This window comes from Topomyia yanbarensis, chromosome 3, assembly GCF_030247195.1.
Source record: "Topomyia yanbarensis strain Yona2022 chromosome 3, ASM3024719v1, whole genome shotgun sequence".
NCBI lineage: Eukaryota > Metazoa > Arthropoda > Insecta > Diptera > Culicidae > Topomyia > Topomyia yanbarensis.
Window position 1 is genome coordinate 366,469,069 of NC_080672.1, and position 14,975 is coordinate 366,484,043.

General features: G+C 39.6%; 1 protein-coding gene across 3 annotated transcripts in view; it reads left to right on the forward strand.

The window, feature by feature from the left end:
* LOC131689935 (F-box/WD repeat-containing protein 7) overlaps window positions 1-14,975 on the forward strand; it is a 69,134-nt gene that overhangs the window by 25,407 nt on the left and 28,752 nt on the right. The window contains exon 1 of one of the 3 annotated variants that reach the window (XM_058975329.1): window positions 14,078-14,241. The exons of the other annotated variants lie outside the window; for them this stretch is intronic. The gene's annotated coding sequence lies outside the window, so the exon portion shown is untranslated. Of the gene's footprint in view, window positions 1-14,077; window positions 14,242-14,975 lie in introns of those variants that run through there. 3 annotated transcript variants of the gene reach the window in all.

Below are 14,975 nucleotides of genomic sequence, written 5' to 3' on the forward strand. Positions count from 1 at the left end.
GGGTAACTCACTTTCCGTCAGAATGTGATCCGTGCACCGAAAACTAAATATCAGAATGACGGTCCGCCAATATATGAATGGCCGCAGGGTTTCAAAATCGAATTTATACACGCGAAGTCAGATACACGCGAGCAAACGCGACAAACACGTCAACATTCCAACGCTTAAGCCCTTTGCGATCATCTACGCACATCTATGCCAGCGATCGCGCTAACTTGATAACACTCCGGTAATTATGTGAACGTTTTAGTACTTACGAGTTTACAAACGCGAACCCGCAAGCGCGCGCGGTCATGAATCGGTCACGTCCGGAAAGCTTTAGCCTTCATTCTAGCAACTTAGGTCTATAAATTCAGTTGGATCAATCAAAAAAAAAGCTATAGTGATATGGAAGAACCCATTTTCTTCATGAATCTGAACCGTACACGAAAAATTATGTATCAGATGCACAGTCCGCGCGCGATCAATTTAGAACACACGCGAATATGCGAAAGGCACACGGTTATAGAATAGAACTTATACACGCGAAGTTACATACACGTAAGCACACGCGACATACAAACGCACACGCGATCGAGCACATTAACGTACAAATGTTCGAGCCCTTCACGATGATACACGCGATCGCGAGTCCCTACGCCCGCACATACCAGAACCGTACAATGAATATCACATTCAGAATCACGGTCCGCTACAATTGGCCTAAAGCAGCGTTTTAGTGGGCGCCATTCGCCTGTCTCGTCTGCAAACTGTAGTATGTGTTTCTGACGGGGAAACCTTTTGAGAACACAGCTCTATAGCTCCAGTAGAACAACTCTCGAAAACAAAAAAAAATTGCTAAATCAATGACTGATAGAGCGAAATTGGTGCTGCATGACCATTCGCTGTGGGAAAATCTCACCGCGTAATTCACACACATGCTCGTGAACTGGGTAGATGTGTACCAGAGCATAGCATGTATAAAACTGAGTTGTTAGCAGACAAAACAGACAGAAAACGAAACCTGCGTTGAGCACCACAAATCGTGTTCGTGATATAGTTCACGCTAAAACTGCTGATATCATGAACATGAGTCACATTGCTCCACGTGCCACATTCGAAAGCGAGCTCTAGAATAAAACATCACGATAACGCGAACAGAAATTACGATAATCTTGACTAAGATCCTGAAATCAAGGACAAAAATAAACATAATTCTCTACTCGTGACTAAAATATCACGACAACGTGTATTAGAAATAACGAAAATCATGACAAAGTTCCTGAAAACATGATTACAAATCAATTCACTAGTGGCAAAAACACTAAGGTCCTGAGATCATCAATCACTCTACTTATGATCAAAATATGACGCTAACGTGAATAGAAATTACAATATTCGCGACTAAGATCCTGAAATCAAGAACATAAAACCCGCCAGTCTGACAAAAATGTCCGATAGTTAACTTATGAATAAAATAGCGCGGTAACGTGATGAGAAATCACAAAAATCTCGAATAAGCTCTAGAAATCCTGAACATGATTTGATTGTCGGCAGTGTATTCTCAAACTATGAACAAGAATCATAACAAAAACTAAACATGCCTAGGGAACAAAAACAGTGACCCAATCAAACATTCAAATGTAACGACATGTGTACATTTGGGGCGAATTATTTTTTTGGAAACATAGTTTCATGAACACGAGATTTATTATTCACAATTTCAGGAACTCGGTCACGATTTTCGCAAATCGTTCAGTTCACAAAATCGTGTTTTCTTGTTCTTGAATTCATGAATGTTTGTTTTCCGTGTGACTATGCAATCCCGCGTTGCCTTTACAATTTATATGCAAATTAGATTAGAAAACATACTTTTAACTCGAACAATTGTTGGCAGCATCCTCTCAGATTTTAATGAAACTTTGTCACTAAAAGCCACTTTGCATACTTTGTTTTTTTCCAAAAATGATCTAGACTGTCTTTTGAGAAGGGTAAAACTTTTTTACCAATTTTTTTAAAATGGCTGAAGTCTAAAAATGACAAATCCAACAAATAAATGGAGCAAAATTAGTCATTTTTTAATAAAAAATATTGAAAAAAATCTTCATCGACTCCTACACTGAAAAAAATCGATTAAAAAATTTAAAATCGATATGCAAAAAACCCATCTTTGATTTGGATGAAATTTTTATTCAAAGATAGGTTCCCTACCTAGCATCAACAATTCAGATTGGATACTTTCAAGGAAAAAAGTTATTTGAAAGAAGCTTTTCCTTGTCCAAACTGAATTTTCCAATGTGTTTTTATAGGGAACTAAACCAATGAATGTCATAATCATCTCAGAATCCAATTTCCCAGCTGCTAGTTGCCTGAATTTGGTGTATATTCATAACAAACTGGAATGAAGCCTGGAAGACTGCAGTTCAGTTGTTCATAAAAAAAAGATGAATTTTGTGAAACAATTGACAATTTTTCCTGAAAAAAAAATTTATGCCTGATGGAGCAGCAGCACAATACAAAAATAAAAAAACTTCGCAAGCTTGTGTAGATTCCAGTCAAAGTATGAATTTTGCGCAGAATAGCATTTTTTGCGACATCCCATGGAAAAGGACCCTGTGATGCTATTGGTGGCACTCTCAAGCGAATAGCAAAAAGGGCCAGTCTTGCTCGCGATTATGGATATACCAGTTGAACAAATTGATAAAAATATCGCAACATAAAAATATCGCAACTAAACCAACGAAAGTCAAAATAGCATTATGACTTTCGTTGGTTTAGTTTTCGATTAAAACACACTGAAAAAAAAATCAGTTTGGAAGGGGAAGTTTTTTTCAAATTACTTTTTTTTTTTGAAAGTGCCCAACCTGATGTAGGTAGGGAACATGATTAACCTATCATGGAACAAAATTTCATCCAAATCAACGATGTTTTTTTTTTGTAAATCGACTTTCAATTTTTTAAATAATTTTTTTCAGTGTAGGAGTCGATGAAGAATTTTTTCAATATTTTTTTTTTAAATTTGACTAATTTTCTGAAAATCACCCCTGCAACATTTTTGTAGGATTTGTAATTTTTAGATTATAGTAGCCATTTGAAAAAAAATGATAAAAAAAAGTATGATCCTTTTCAAAAGACAGTCTAGATCATTTTTAGAAAAACAAAGCATGCAAAGTGGCTTTTTGTGACAAAGTCTTCATGTATAGAAAGTTTCATTAAAATCTGAGAGGATGCTGCCAACTTCGAATACGATTTAGCGTGAAATTCGTCATTATCATTTCCAGAAGTATGGGTCTTATTACATGACAATAAAGCCCAGGAAGTAAATAACATTGCTGAAGAGTTGAACTAGAATGTCTCTAAAACTGTTATAAGTCCAATGGTTCTACAGAGGAAAAATCATTTCCCATCCCTCAATGGGAATGTAATTTATCAGTTTGAATCGATAAGAAACATGAAATTCGTGTCACCTACTGATAAAGCCTATAGTTCTTTACCACATTGGTTTAGGAACAATAGCATACCCTTGAGTTTGAGTTCGCTGTACCCCCTGTAGGTTCATCTATGCATGGAGAACCAAAAATACGGATACGCAATTGCATTACTGCAGGGCAGTTACATATTTAATGATATGAAATTCCGCAATCCGATTCACAAAGATCACACGAATAATATTCAGCACGCTGAATAGTAACCATGCGATAATTTAGTTCGCAATATCCCGACAGTGACTAGAATACTGTAATTGTCCTTGGAAAAATGCAGCAAATTCCTTGACAGTTTTGGACTCACATCCGACAGAAAAGTTTTCGTTTGAACGCAAATTTGCCAGCGACGCTAATGGTTAGCTAGTTCGGATGCAGAAAAAACAAACTACGCATTCTTCAATTTGTCGCTCCATCCAGCCAGATAACCATTCCTCGCGAGGAGGAATTGTCAAATAGAAAAATTTTAAAGGAAAACTACCTGTAGGTAAGTGTAAGGTCATTTATCCCAAGTAACCATTTGGTTTCTCAATGCGAAAATCCCAAATGGGATTTTTTTTGATAAGATCAAATTTTTGTGCATAAGAACACAAGACCTAACATAAAGTATGTTTTTAGTGTTTCGGATTCTCCTCATCAGTAACTAACACCAACTTAATGCTAGTTGCATAAGTCTAAACCAGCACCAAATTGGAACTAGTTAGACACTAAAGTACAAAAAGTCACACGTCTTGCGTGAACGCTAAACAACTGGCTTATAGCAGAACCAGAATTATACAATGTGACGTCTTCTACGATTCATACTCCGCCAGTCACCTATTCGACCCCTTCAAATCTTGTGCCATGTTCTCACCGTTCAAACGGCTCGTTTGTTTTCCATTTTCAAAGAATACCACGTTGACTCGGAAATACACACGCAGACAAAGTCACGAGATTTCCTCTTTCTCATTCCACGATCAGTATGCTTTGCCTCCTGCCTCAATGGGCGACAATGGCCGTCCTTTCCCCTGGGGAGGACCGAAATTCTGGGGAACTTGGCGGCACCCACAGCACAGCTTCTCTTTCAGTGTACCCCTGCCAGCCAGCCGACCGGTTTGCTGGGCTGCTGCTATCGACGTGAAGCAAAGGCTGCAGTCAAGCATTCCATTGACGCAACGGAAAAAAGGTACTCCTGCTGTGTCCGAAACATGCATTTGAAAAGAATCTACGCACATTACTGATTGGGTTTGTGTGGGAACACGAGTAGGTAAGAAAATCACACGTGATTCTGTCTTCGATTCACCGACCAGAAATTTTATCTTTATCAACTTGTAAAAAGTCGTCCGTTCAAAGTATGTGAAAGGGCCTTTCTCTATGTCCATCAGATTTTTTATGCTATCTTTAATGATTAGGTATTTCCAATTCTAAGGGATCCGGCAGTAGCCCATCGTGCCATCTAGGTTCCTGTCCTAAATCCTAATCTACCATCTTCACCAGCAGCTCTGTATGTGACCGGGCTGCCCAAACATCGAAAAACAAAACAAAACGAACGAGTTAAAATTCCCACGCTCTAAACTCCGTGAGAGAATCTGCTTTGTGCTTGGCAGCCTATGCGACGGAATCAAACAGGTTGGATACACCCTCGCCATTGGATTTCTATTTAGTAGCTGTGTATGTGTATCGATAGAATACAATGTTTCCAAATAGGTTCACAAAATCATGACGAGTTCCGTTGGGTTTTATCCGGATCGCGATCGAGAATAGTCCCAGGCATATTTAACTGATAAATCGGTTTCCCACGATATTAAAATCTGAAATAAGGAGCAGCGCCAAGAAGAATCCCGGTTTTGATAGGTTCCCATTATTATTATTATTTATTTTCAAGTTTTTATTTTCGATAGATAGACCGACACATCGGCGTCAAGGTTATAAATTCAACCTTCTCGTTACCTACCCTGAGCAGAGACAGGACGGGATAACTAGTAGATAATAACATAATGGGAAGAGCTTTGTCTCAATACATACCTAGGTTTATATAGACGCTAGGGTTGTAGATTTTGAAGCAACGCAACAAACACACTTTCATGACGAGGACACCCGGAAGGTTGAGATTTCGCTGGAACAACCACCACTGGCAATGATGGGACAAACTGCAGACAGATACGGCAATCGTTCTGTCACCTCCAGCGGAAGAAGGGATTTAGCAGAGGGGTTGAATTTATTTTATATTCATTTAATGGTGTTGTCATTTTTCAGGTACTTCTTATTTTGTAGGGAACGCATATTCCTGTTATTTTAGACATTATCATATAATCCTTTGTAGTTTAGACCGAAGAGCACCGTAAATTCTAAGAGGTATCACTTAAAGTTATTTTGATTTACGTTATATCATTTGACATGAGCAGGAACAATGCTGGAATGCACGGTTGTCAATAATCCGCGCGAAGCAAATTCAATAAAAAAACGTGGAAGCATTTAGAGCTAGTATGACTAGCTACAATTGCAGACAAGACAGAAAATGTCACCCACTTAAACACTGCTCAAGTCCACCTGTAGCGAGCCGTGATCCTGCTTGTGATATTGTATGTTCGTTTAAGATGTCGGGGTGTGGGAACGAGCGTTTATATGTTAGTGCTTTAGACTGAGTTTATAAATTCCAAAGGGGGTCGCACGTTAAATTGATCACCGGGTCGTTTTTGTATTTGCAAGAACGCGGTTATAGGTATGCGTGAATGATCACGATTGCACGGTCGTGTTTGTGATCAGGTGTGTATTATCGCGCATGAACGTAGCGTTTGTATGTTAATGGATTTGACCGCGCAGGCGCTTGTGTGTCGCGTGTATCAATTCATGTGTATAACCGTGTGGCCATTTGAAAATTCGCGTGGGGTTTTGAATGTTCTCTTGGGCCGTGATTGTATTGTTTTATTTCTATTGTACGGTTCAGGGTGAATTCCCTCATATCAGTAGAATATTCGACTTTTTTTAAAAAAAAAGGATCCATCTAAAAACGTGTAATCTCGTCTTCTAGGACCGAAGTTGGAAACTTCCGGGCGAAAACGATTCATTGTCGCGCAGAAAAGGGCATTTGTGTCCGCACCTAAGAGCGCGTTTATAAATGTATAAGTACTAAAGCGTTCACCTAATCATCGTGGCGTTTTAATGTTTTCCATACCCCGGGCGCAGGTATGCATGACTGATCGCGAAGGGCTCGAAAGTTCGTATGTTAACGTGTTTGATCACACCTGTATGTCGTGTGTATGTAATTTTCCGTGCATAAATTCGATTGTATCACCGCGTGGCCGTTTGTGTATTCACGCAGAATATTCGCGCGAATAGTGATTCTAAAGTTTATTTTGAGTGCATCCGGCTAAGGTGCGGTGAAACTTGTTGCTTAGTTTATATTAGCTATTTATTTTCATATTGGTCCTACTGAAGATGTGGTCCTATGCTGCTAGGACTGAAGAAACGAGTTTCCGGACATGACCGATTCACGACCGCGTGGGCACAGGCGTTTGTATAATCGCACCGCGTTTACGTTGACTTAACCATTGGGGCGTTTTTTAGCATTGCAAGATTTTTGGCATAGGTATACTCTTGATTTTGCGCGTAGTGATCGATTTATTCGATTCAGATCAATGGACTGTCATCTATAGAAGATGATCAGACTGAAGGTGAGTGTTTTTATCTCTTAATTCGCTCGAACTGTCGCTCTGGCTCGTGAAGATGGTGATTAACACTCGCCATAACATTATCTATGCATACTGAAAATAATCTACATTTTTGTTCTACCTCCATCTATCTTTGCTTGACTAATTTTTTTCTTTTATTACTGTATCTTTAACCAGATTCATACTAACACTCACTAATACAATAAATCGCATATTTTCCAATATGCACTCACAATCTCTCCCATACTAAACGTACAAACGCTCATGATATTCGCGATAACACAAGCCTGGTCACGAACGCGAACATGCAAACGCAATCATCCACACATACTTACACCCGCGATCTTGCTTGCATTAAAACACCACGGTAATTAAGTAAATGTTTTAGCACTTATAAATTTACAAACGTGGTCTCAAGCATTAACCAACCGCGCGATCATTAATCAGTCCCGTCCGGAAGTCTCTACCCTCGATGCTATCAGCCTAGACTCATGCCTTCAGTTGGACCAATAAAAATGACGCTCATATACACTAGGCAACACGTTCCATGGCAACATGATCAAGAAGTCTAATGATTTGGGAAAACTCGCTCTTTTCTAGTACCTGAACCCGTACACTGAAAATTAAGTATCAGATTCACGGTCCGCGCAATCATCTAAAAGCACGCGAATATGCGAACGGGCATACAGTTAGAAAATCAAATTTATACACGCGAAGTCACATACTCGCGACAAACACGTTAGCATACAAATGCTTGAGCCCTTCGCGATCAACCACGCAACCTACACACGCGACCGCGCCAACATGATAAGATCCCGGTCATAAGGTGAACGTCTCAGCACTTACAAATTTTCAAACGCAGTCTCAAGGGCAAACCTACAAACTCCTGGGTCATTAATGAAGAATAAAATTCTTCTTTTATTCCATAAGCTGATAGAGCTCATCTTTTGAAATATGACAATATACAACCTTTAAAACTTCAGATTGAATTTAATTGATTTTCTAAAAAAATGTTAACACGTTCTCGTTTGACACATAGATCTTCCTTGACAGTGAATTTAGTCACACGGGTTAGCATTTTTGACAGTTATCCCAGCAAAAGGATAGTAATCAAGGTAGTTAAATGGAAGGTATGGTCGTGATAGTTCAATTTTGTAATAAAAAAAATATTTGTAATTTTGCGCATAAAAAAGTTTAAAAATAGTTCCATTACGTATCTATTTAACGTCAGCTGCATAGGAAAAAATCGCCTAATGACCCGATTGGACCATTTAAAAAAATAAAGTTCTGACAGAGTGAGTTATCCCATATCACTAGAGTTCCCGAATGAGAATATCCACTAAACAACACCTTCCATGGCGACATGACCGAAAGCTCTAGTGATATGGAAGATCTCACTTTCTTCTAGCATCTGAGCATCTGCACCAAAAATAAAGTATTCAAGAACACACGCGAATATGCGGATGGCACACTGTTATTAAATACATTTTTATGCGCGCGAAGTTACATACACGTTAGCATACACGACATTAAAATGCACACGTGATCGAACACGTTAAAGTACAAATGTTCGAGTCTTTCGCGATGATACACGCAATCGCGAAGTCTACGCCTGCACGTATCTGAACCGTACAGTGAATATCACATTCAGAATCACGGGCCGCTGCAATTGGGCTTAAGCAGTGCGACATTGCCTGTCTCGTCTGAAATTATAGTAAGTGATTCTGACGGGGAGCCCTTCCGAGAATCTAGTTCTAGAGATCCAGTAGGACAACTCTCGAAAAAAAAATTATTTAATATTTGGCATATTACGAACCATCCCGTGGCAAAACGTTGCAGATTGACGATTATCACGTCAGATTGCGTGTGAGAAAACTCCTTTTGATCGTTCGATTCTATCGGTCAACTTTCTCATTGTCATTTTGTAAAGACTTTCTGAAAGCTTCTTGAATATGTCACCACCAACAATTTGCCATTTGGAATAAAGTGGCGATTGTTGAAATGGTGCTTACTTCCCTTCCCAAGGTTGAGGGGTTTGATGGTATTGCAAACATCATCAAGCATATTGCGTGCATCAGTGCTAAAGAACCTCTGGCAGACCATTTATTTAAGATGGTTATTGCATTACGCCTCGATAGTGGTGCATCGAGGAGATCGAGAGGGCTTATACGCCTTTTTATGTGCTATGTTTCTTCATACTCTGCACATCTGCGCATACCAACGCTCAACCTGTGGTCTGTGACGTGGCCGACTGGCGGGTCGACGTGCGTTGACTTTTGCTGTGTGCCGTGTTTGCAAACATTGTTCCACAATTTGATGGCGGTGTTCATGGACGGGGCTCACAGTGGGAGTCACTGTGTGTCCATTTAGCGGTCGAATTCTTCATTGTGCATATACTAATTAAATTAATTTAATAAATACATAGGTAGAAACCTATTAGTTGTCGATTTGTAATAATCGTAGTTTTTCGTACTAGTGTACAATTGTTATGTGCTAGTCCTATGTCTATCTATGTATGTGTTCGCCTGAATACTTGTGACAGTTGGGTCAGGGAATGGATGCAGAACTGACGTACATGATAGAATAGTGGCTAATACAATTTGTGCATTTGGTTTTGTTCATTCGGGAAAGTCGTATTGGATAAATTAGGGTACAATGAATCTACTGACGCACGTGAGTCATCCATTCCCAGCCAGCATAGCACGATGAAAGTCCAACAGCATACAATTGTCGTTAATGGTAAATATACAACATTTGCTGCATTTAGACGAGTTTGATTGCATGTTACCTGTGTTTTTCTAGTCCACTTCATTAGTCTGTTTCTTTTGTACATCTATTAGTTTGCTTTTCCATTATTGATGTATACCAAAATAGTATCGGTCAATTTATACACTTCTAATCAAGCTCCTTGCATCTTTTTTTCTTTATTCGGCATGCTATGATTTCTTTTCTTAGTATATCTCTACTATACGCTATAGATACAAACGCTCGTGTCGTTCGCGATAACACAAGCGCGACCATGCAATTGCAATAATCCACACATGCTTACGCCCACCTACATGAAAACACCCCGGTAGTTAAGCAAACGTAGCATCTTTAAACTTCCAAACGCGGTCTCAAACATTAACCCACCACTCGCGCGATCATGAAACGGTCACATCCGGAAGTCTTACCTCGGTCCTAGCAGTCTGGACTAATACTTTCAGTTGACCCAATCAAAAAAGTGACGCTCATATTCACTAAACAACACGTTCCATGGTGACATGACCTGGAATTGTAGGGAAACGGGGGAAATGGACTCTCTTCTACCATCTGTACTATACACTGAAAATTAAGCATCAGATTCACGGTCCGCGCGCGATCAAACAAGAATACCCGCTACATCATTATAAAATCGAAATTATACACGCGATGTTACATACACGTGACAAACACGTTAATATACAAATGTTTGAGCCCTTCGCTACCATCCACGGCACCTACACCCGCGATCTCGTAAACATGCTAACATCCCGGAGATTAAGTCAATGTCTCAGCTCCTTTAAATTTTCAAACGCGGTCTCAAGCGTGATCCTAAAAACTCCCGCGGTCGCACGATCATGAATCGGTCACGTCCGGATGTTTCTATCCTTAATATCAGCAGACTAGGTCCATGCCTTCAATTGGACCAATTAAAAAAAGAAAGCTCTCACATCCACTGGATACCACGTTACATGGCGACATGACCGAGGACTCTAGTGATATGAGGTAACTTACTCCCTGTCAGAATGTGAATTGTACACCGAAAACTAACTATCAGAATGAAGGTTCGCGTGACCATCCAAAAGCGCACGCGTATATAGGAATGATCACACGGTTGCAAAATCCAGTTTTGTACACGCGAAGTCACATGAACGCTAGCACACGTGACAAACACGTTAACATACGAACGCTTAAGCCCTTCGCGATTAACAACGGACACCTACGTTCGCGATCGCGTAAACTTAATAACATCCCGGTAATAAGGAGAACTTTTTAGCACTTACGAATTTTCAAACGCGAACCTACAAATGTCCGTTTTCGCGCGCTCATGAGTCGGTCACGTCCGGAAACCATTATCCTCTGTCCTAATAACTTAGGTCCATACATTCAGTGGGACCAAACAAAAAATAATGCTTATATCCACTAGACAACACGTTCCATGGCGATATCACCGGAACTCTAGTGATATGGAAGATCGCACTTACTTCTAGCATCTGAGCCGTACACCAAAAATAAAGTATTAGATTCGCGGTCCGCCCGCTATTATCCAAAAACGCACTCGAATATGCGAAATGCACACGGTTATAAAATAAAATTTATGCACGCAAAATTACATACACATTAGCAGACGCGACATACAAACGCGTACGCGATCGAGCACGTTAACGTACAAATGTTCGAGCCATTCGCGATGATACACGCGACCGCGAGTCCCTACGCCCGCACATACCTGAACCGTACAATGAATATCACTTTCAGAATCACGGCCCGCTACAATTCGCCTAAAGCAGTGTTTTAGTGGGCGCCATTTCCTGTCTAGTCTGAAAATTGTGGTATGTGATTCTGACGGGGAGCCCTTCCGAGAACCTAGCTCTACAGCTCTAGTAGGACAACTCTCTAAAAAAATATTGAAATGGCGCTTACTTAATGTAATGTCACCGACTCACCAATGCTTCCATCAGTACTACTGAGTTGGATATAAGAATAGGTATTTTGGTTTTATTACAATCCGTCAATATGACGTCTAGTCGATCATGTTCAGCTTTTGAGGTATTTTAATTAAAGCGATGCTATCAGAAGTACATTTATTGGAAGAAACGATGCTTTTACCAAAAATAAATTTTGTTACCATGAAAATTTAAAACAAGGTCTGAATAATACCACCCGACACCCATCATATACGAAATCCCAGCAATCATTTCGTTGGAGTTTTCTAAATTGAACAGCAGTAACCTTCCCCAAGCAAACGACATCCACAAGAGGAGGAAGACGTTACAAACGGGCGGTCTGAAAGACAACAGCAGGGTAAAAAATTATCTCACGTTACCTATATTTTTCTCACGATCATCGCTCGCTGGAGGAAGCGGGACGTTTAGCCTGATGATAGTCCAGTGTCTGTGGTTGAAGTGAGAAGGTCGCAATCTTGCCAGGGCTGTTAGTGTTGGTGTGAAGGTTTGTCTGTATAATGTTACTTCTTCAGACACTGGCAAAAGCACCAACAGCAGCGGCAAGGAATCCGAGTAGGTATTTTGAACGCGAGCAACCTACCAGTATTAAAGTGAAAAGACACAAAACTTGTCTAGAAGAGCGAACGAGAGAAGTAGTAAGCAGAAAGCAACAAATTTATAAAATAATAAATTATATTCTTCATGCTTCTCTCACCCTTTTCGCTCTTCGCTTGTTGCTTTCGACCACGGACGATGATCATTTGTTGACTGTTTTTTTTTTTCTTTTTTTTTGCGGAGGATGAATCTTCGTATTTTTGCGTTTTTGGACCCTGACAACGGTAATGTGTTTGTACACTACACTCATAGAGGAAACCAATGGTGTAAAAAGATTGAGGTTAAAAGGAGGTAGAAATTCGAAAAAACTGATCAGAAACCGGGTTTTGTATCAAATGCATACGTGCATAAAGAATGTATGGTCACAAAATACCCAGACGTGTTTGTAGCACCACAGAGAACAGACATCCAACGCGAGCGTCATAGTTGTGTGAATAACGGTATGTTGAAAGATAACTAGAATGTATCTACTAGTTGCGCTACTGAGTTTAAGTGAAAAGTGAATTTCCAAATGGCCAGCATAATTATTCCTCTAATTTTTTATTCATATTTATTTTCCGTCGGTCTCTGTCGGCACTAAGTATCTATTCTGGGCCCTAGATATCGATCTATCTATACATGGTCTTTAAACAATGCCATCACTTTTCTTCCGAAGAAGGTCGACCAGAAATTTCTCCTCAGAACCCTCCTCAGACCTCGATTTTGGAATATACTGGTATTATAAGCATATTTGATCGAACATGGAGCTCTGTTATCTGTGGAAGCGCGTATCGAATAGAGTAAGATGGAATGGGATAGATGGAGCAAGATGGAATCGCTATACTTCGATCAGCGATCAACACAAAGATAGCCGCACATAATCATATCATATTACAGTTCCTTTAGTGGTGTTGAACATTTTCGCAGGTTGTTATATTTATTATGCTATTAATTAGAATATTAAGTTTATTTTCCATAAATCTTAGCAAAGAAAAATAAATGTGAATGTAAATATAATCATAATTTGGATTCAAGCTTAATTGGGTTTCTTCCTGCAAGCTCAGCAGAAATAACTTGTTTGATAGGAGATACCACATTCTACGGCACTTCACAAATTTGAGCTACTCCTGCTTGGGATGCGTCAACTTCGCCGACTGATTAAACTCGGATCAAAAATTTCGCTATTTGCAAATGAGAATAAACAATATATAATACATGAGAAAAACAATGACCATTTTTTTCAAACTTGTCAGAAATTCTGCAAATTCTCACACTTGGCTATTACACATGACCACATTTGACTGACAGCGGCGCAAGTTGTCTTTTTCTTGTTCATCAATCGCTATCTCACACTACGATGAGGACGACGAAGACGATGCCGTCAGATCGGAATCAATCTGGCCGACAGCAGAATAGAACTAACCGCCAATGCGAGGAAAAGCCTTAAAACGGATGGCAAAAAAGTTCCCATCCTTTAGAACCAGCCAGACACAGAAGAGACTCGGCGATAGAGAGCAAGCAAAGCAAGGCAAACACTTCTCATCCCTCGGTGGCGCGGCGGTGCCACCATCATCGCCATCAGCGGAGCCAAAATTCTTACTATAATGGCAGACGTACGTAAGATGACGAAGAAGAAGATCCGTGGGAAGTCGTTGTCTCTCCAACGCAATGGCTTCACCCAGCGCCGTCAACAAGTCAAGTTTTATTAGTGTACGTAAAATTACTGACTGACCACAGTTGAATAGTTCCTAGCGAAGAGAGATCGTGATCTTTTTTTCTCGGTAAACGACACCTGTTAGTACTATGAAGTGAAAATCTCTGAATAATTCGAAGAACGTGTTATTTAAGGTTAGTTTGAGCTAAACGAGATTTTAATTTTCATTGTTCGATAGACTATAAGCTATAGGATTCATCGCGAATACATGGATGATCGAACATGTATTTGGATCTTTAAAAAGCAAATGAAATTACGGAGAAGTATTTGAATTTAAAGAATCGTGACTCACAAAAATCCGAAATTTAACAGGTCGTTTTCGGATTTGTGTGAGTCACGATTCTTTAAATTCAAATACTTCTCTGTATTTTCATTCGCCTACATAACGCGTGATCCAACAGTCAGACTGGATGGGCGGAATTCTAAGTAAGAAGAATATGGACATAAATGATCGTGTTTTGCTGTGCCTCTTCTTAAAAAATATAAGGAACATGCAATTTTTGTTTTTTTTACGATTTGATTAAAGTCAAAATGACATCTAAATTTCGTGATTTTCTCAGCAAATAATTTCATTTATACATATATTTTACCAAAAACATACCTATCATCTATAGTCAGGCCCGTAGCTAGGTTATTGTTTCGGGAGGACCTTAAAAATTATTATATAAATGTATTTAAGGACATCGCGCAGAGAGTCACAAACTGGCAGCTAAAATGGCTGCCATCGTTTCTGTTTCTTCTTTTTATTTCATCGTCAAAATCAAAACATTGCATTGGCGCAAAATCGTTTGTAACTTGAATGTCTCAGATTGCTTATGAATTGTGTATGTAAGCATGTTAGCACATGCAGATTAATAGATTCTCTTCA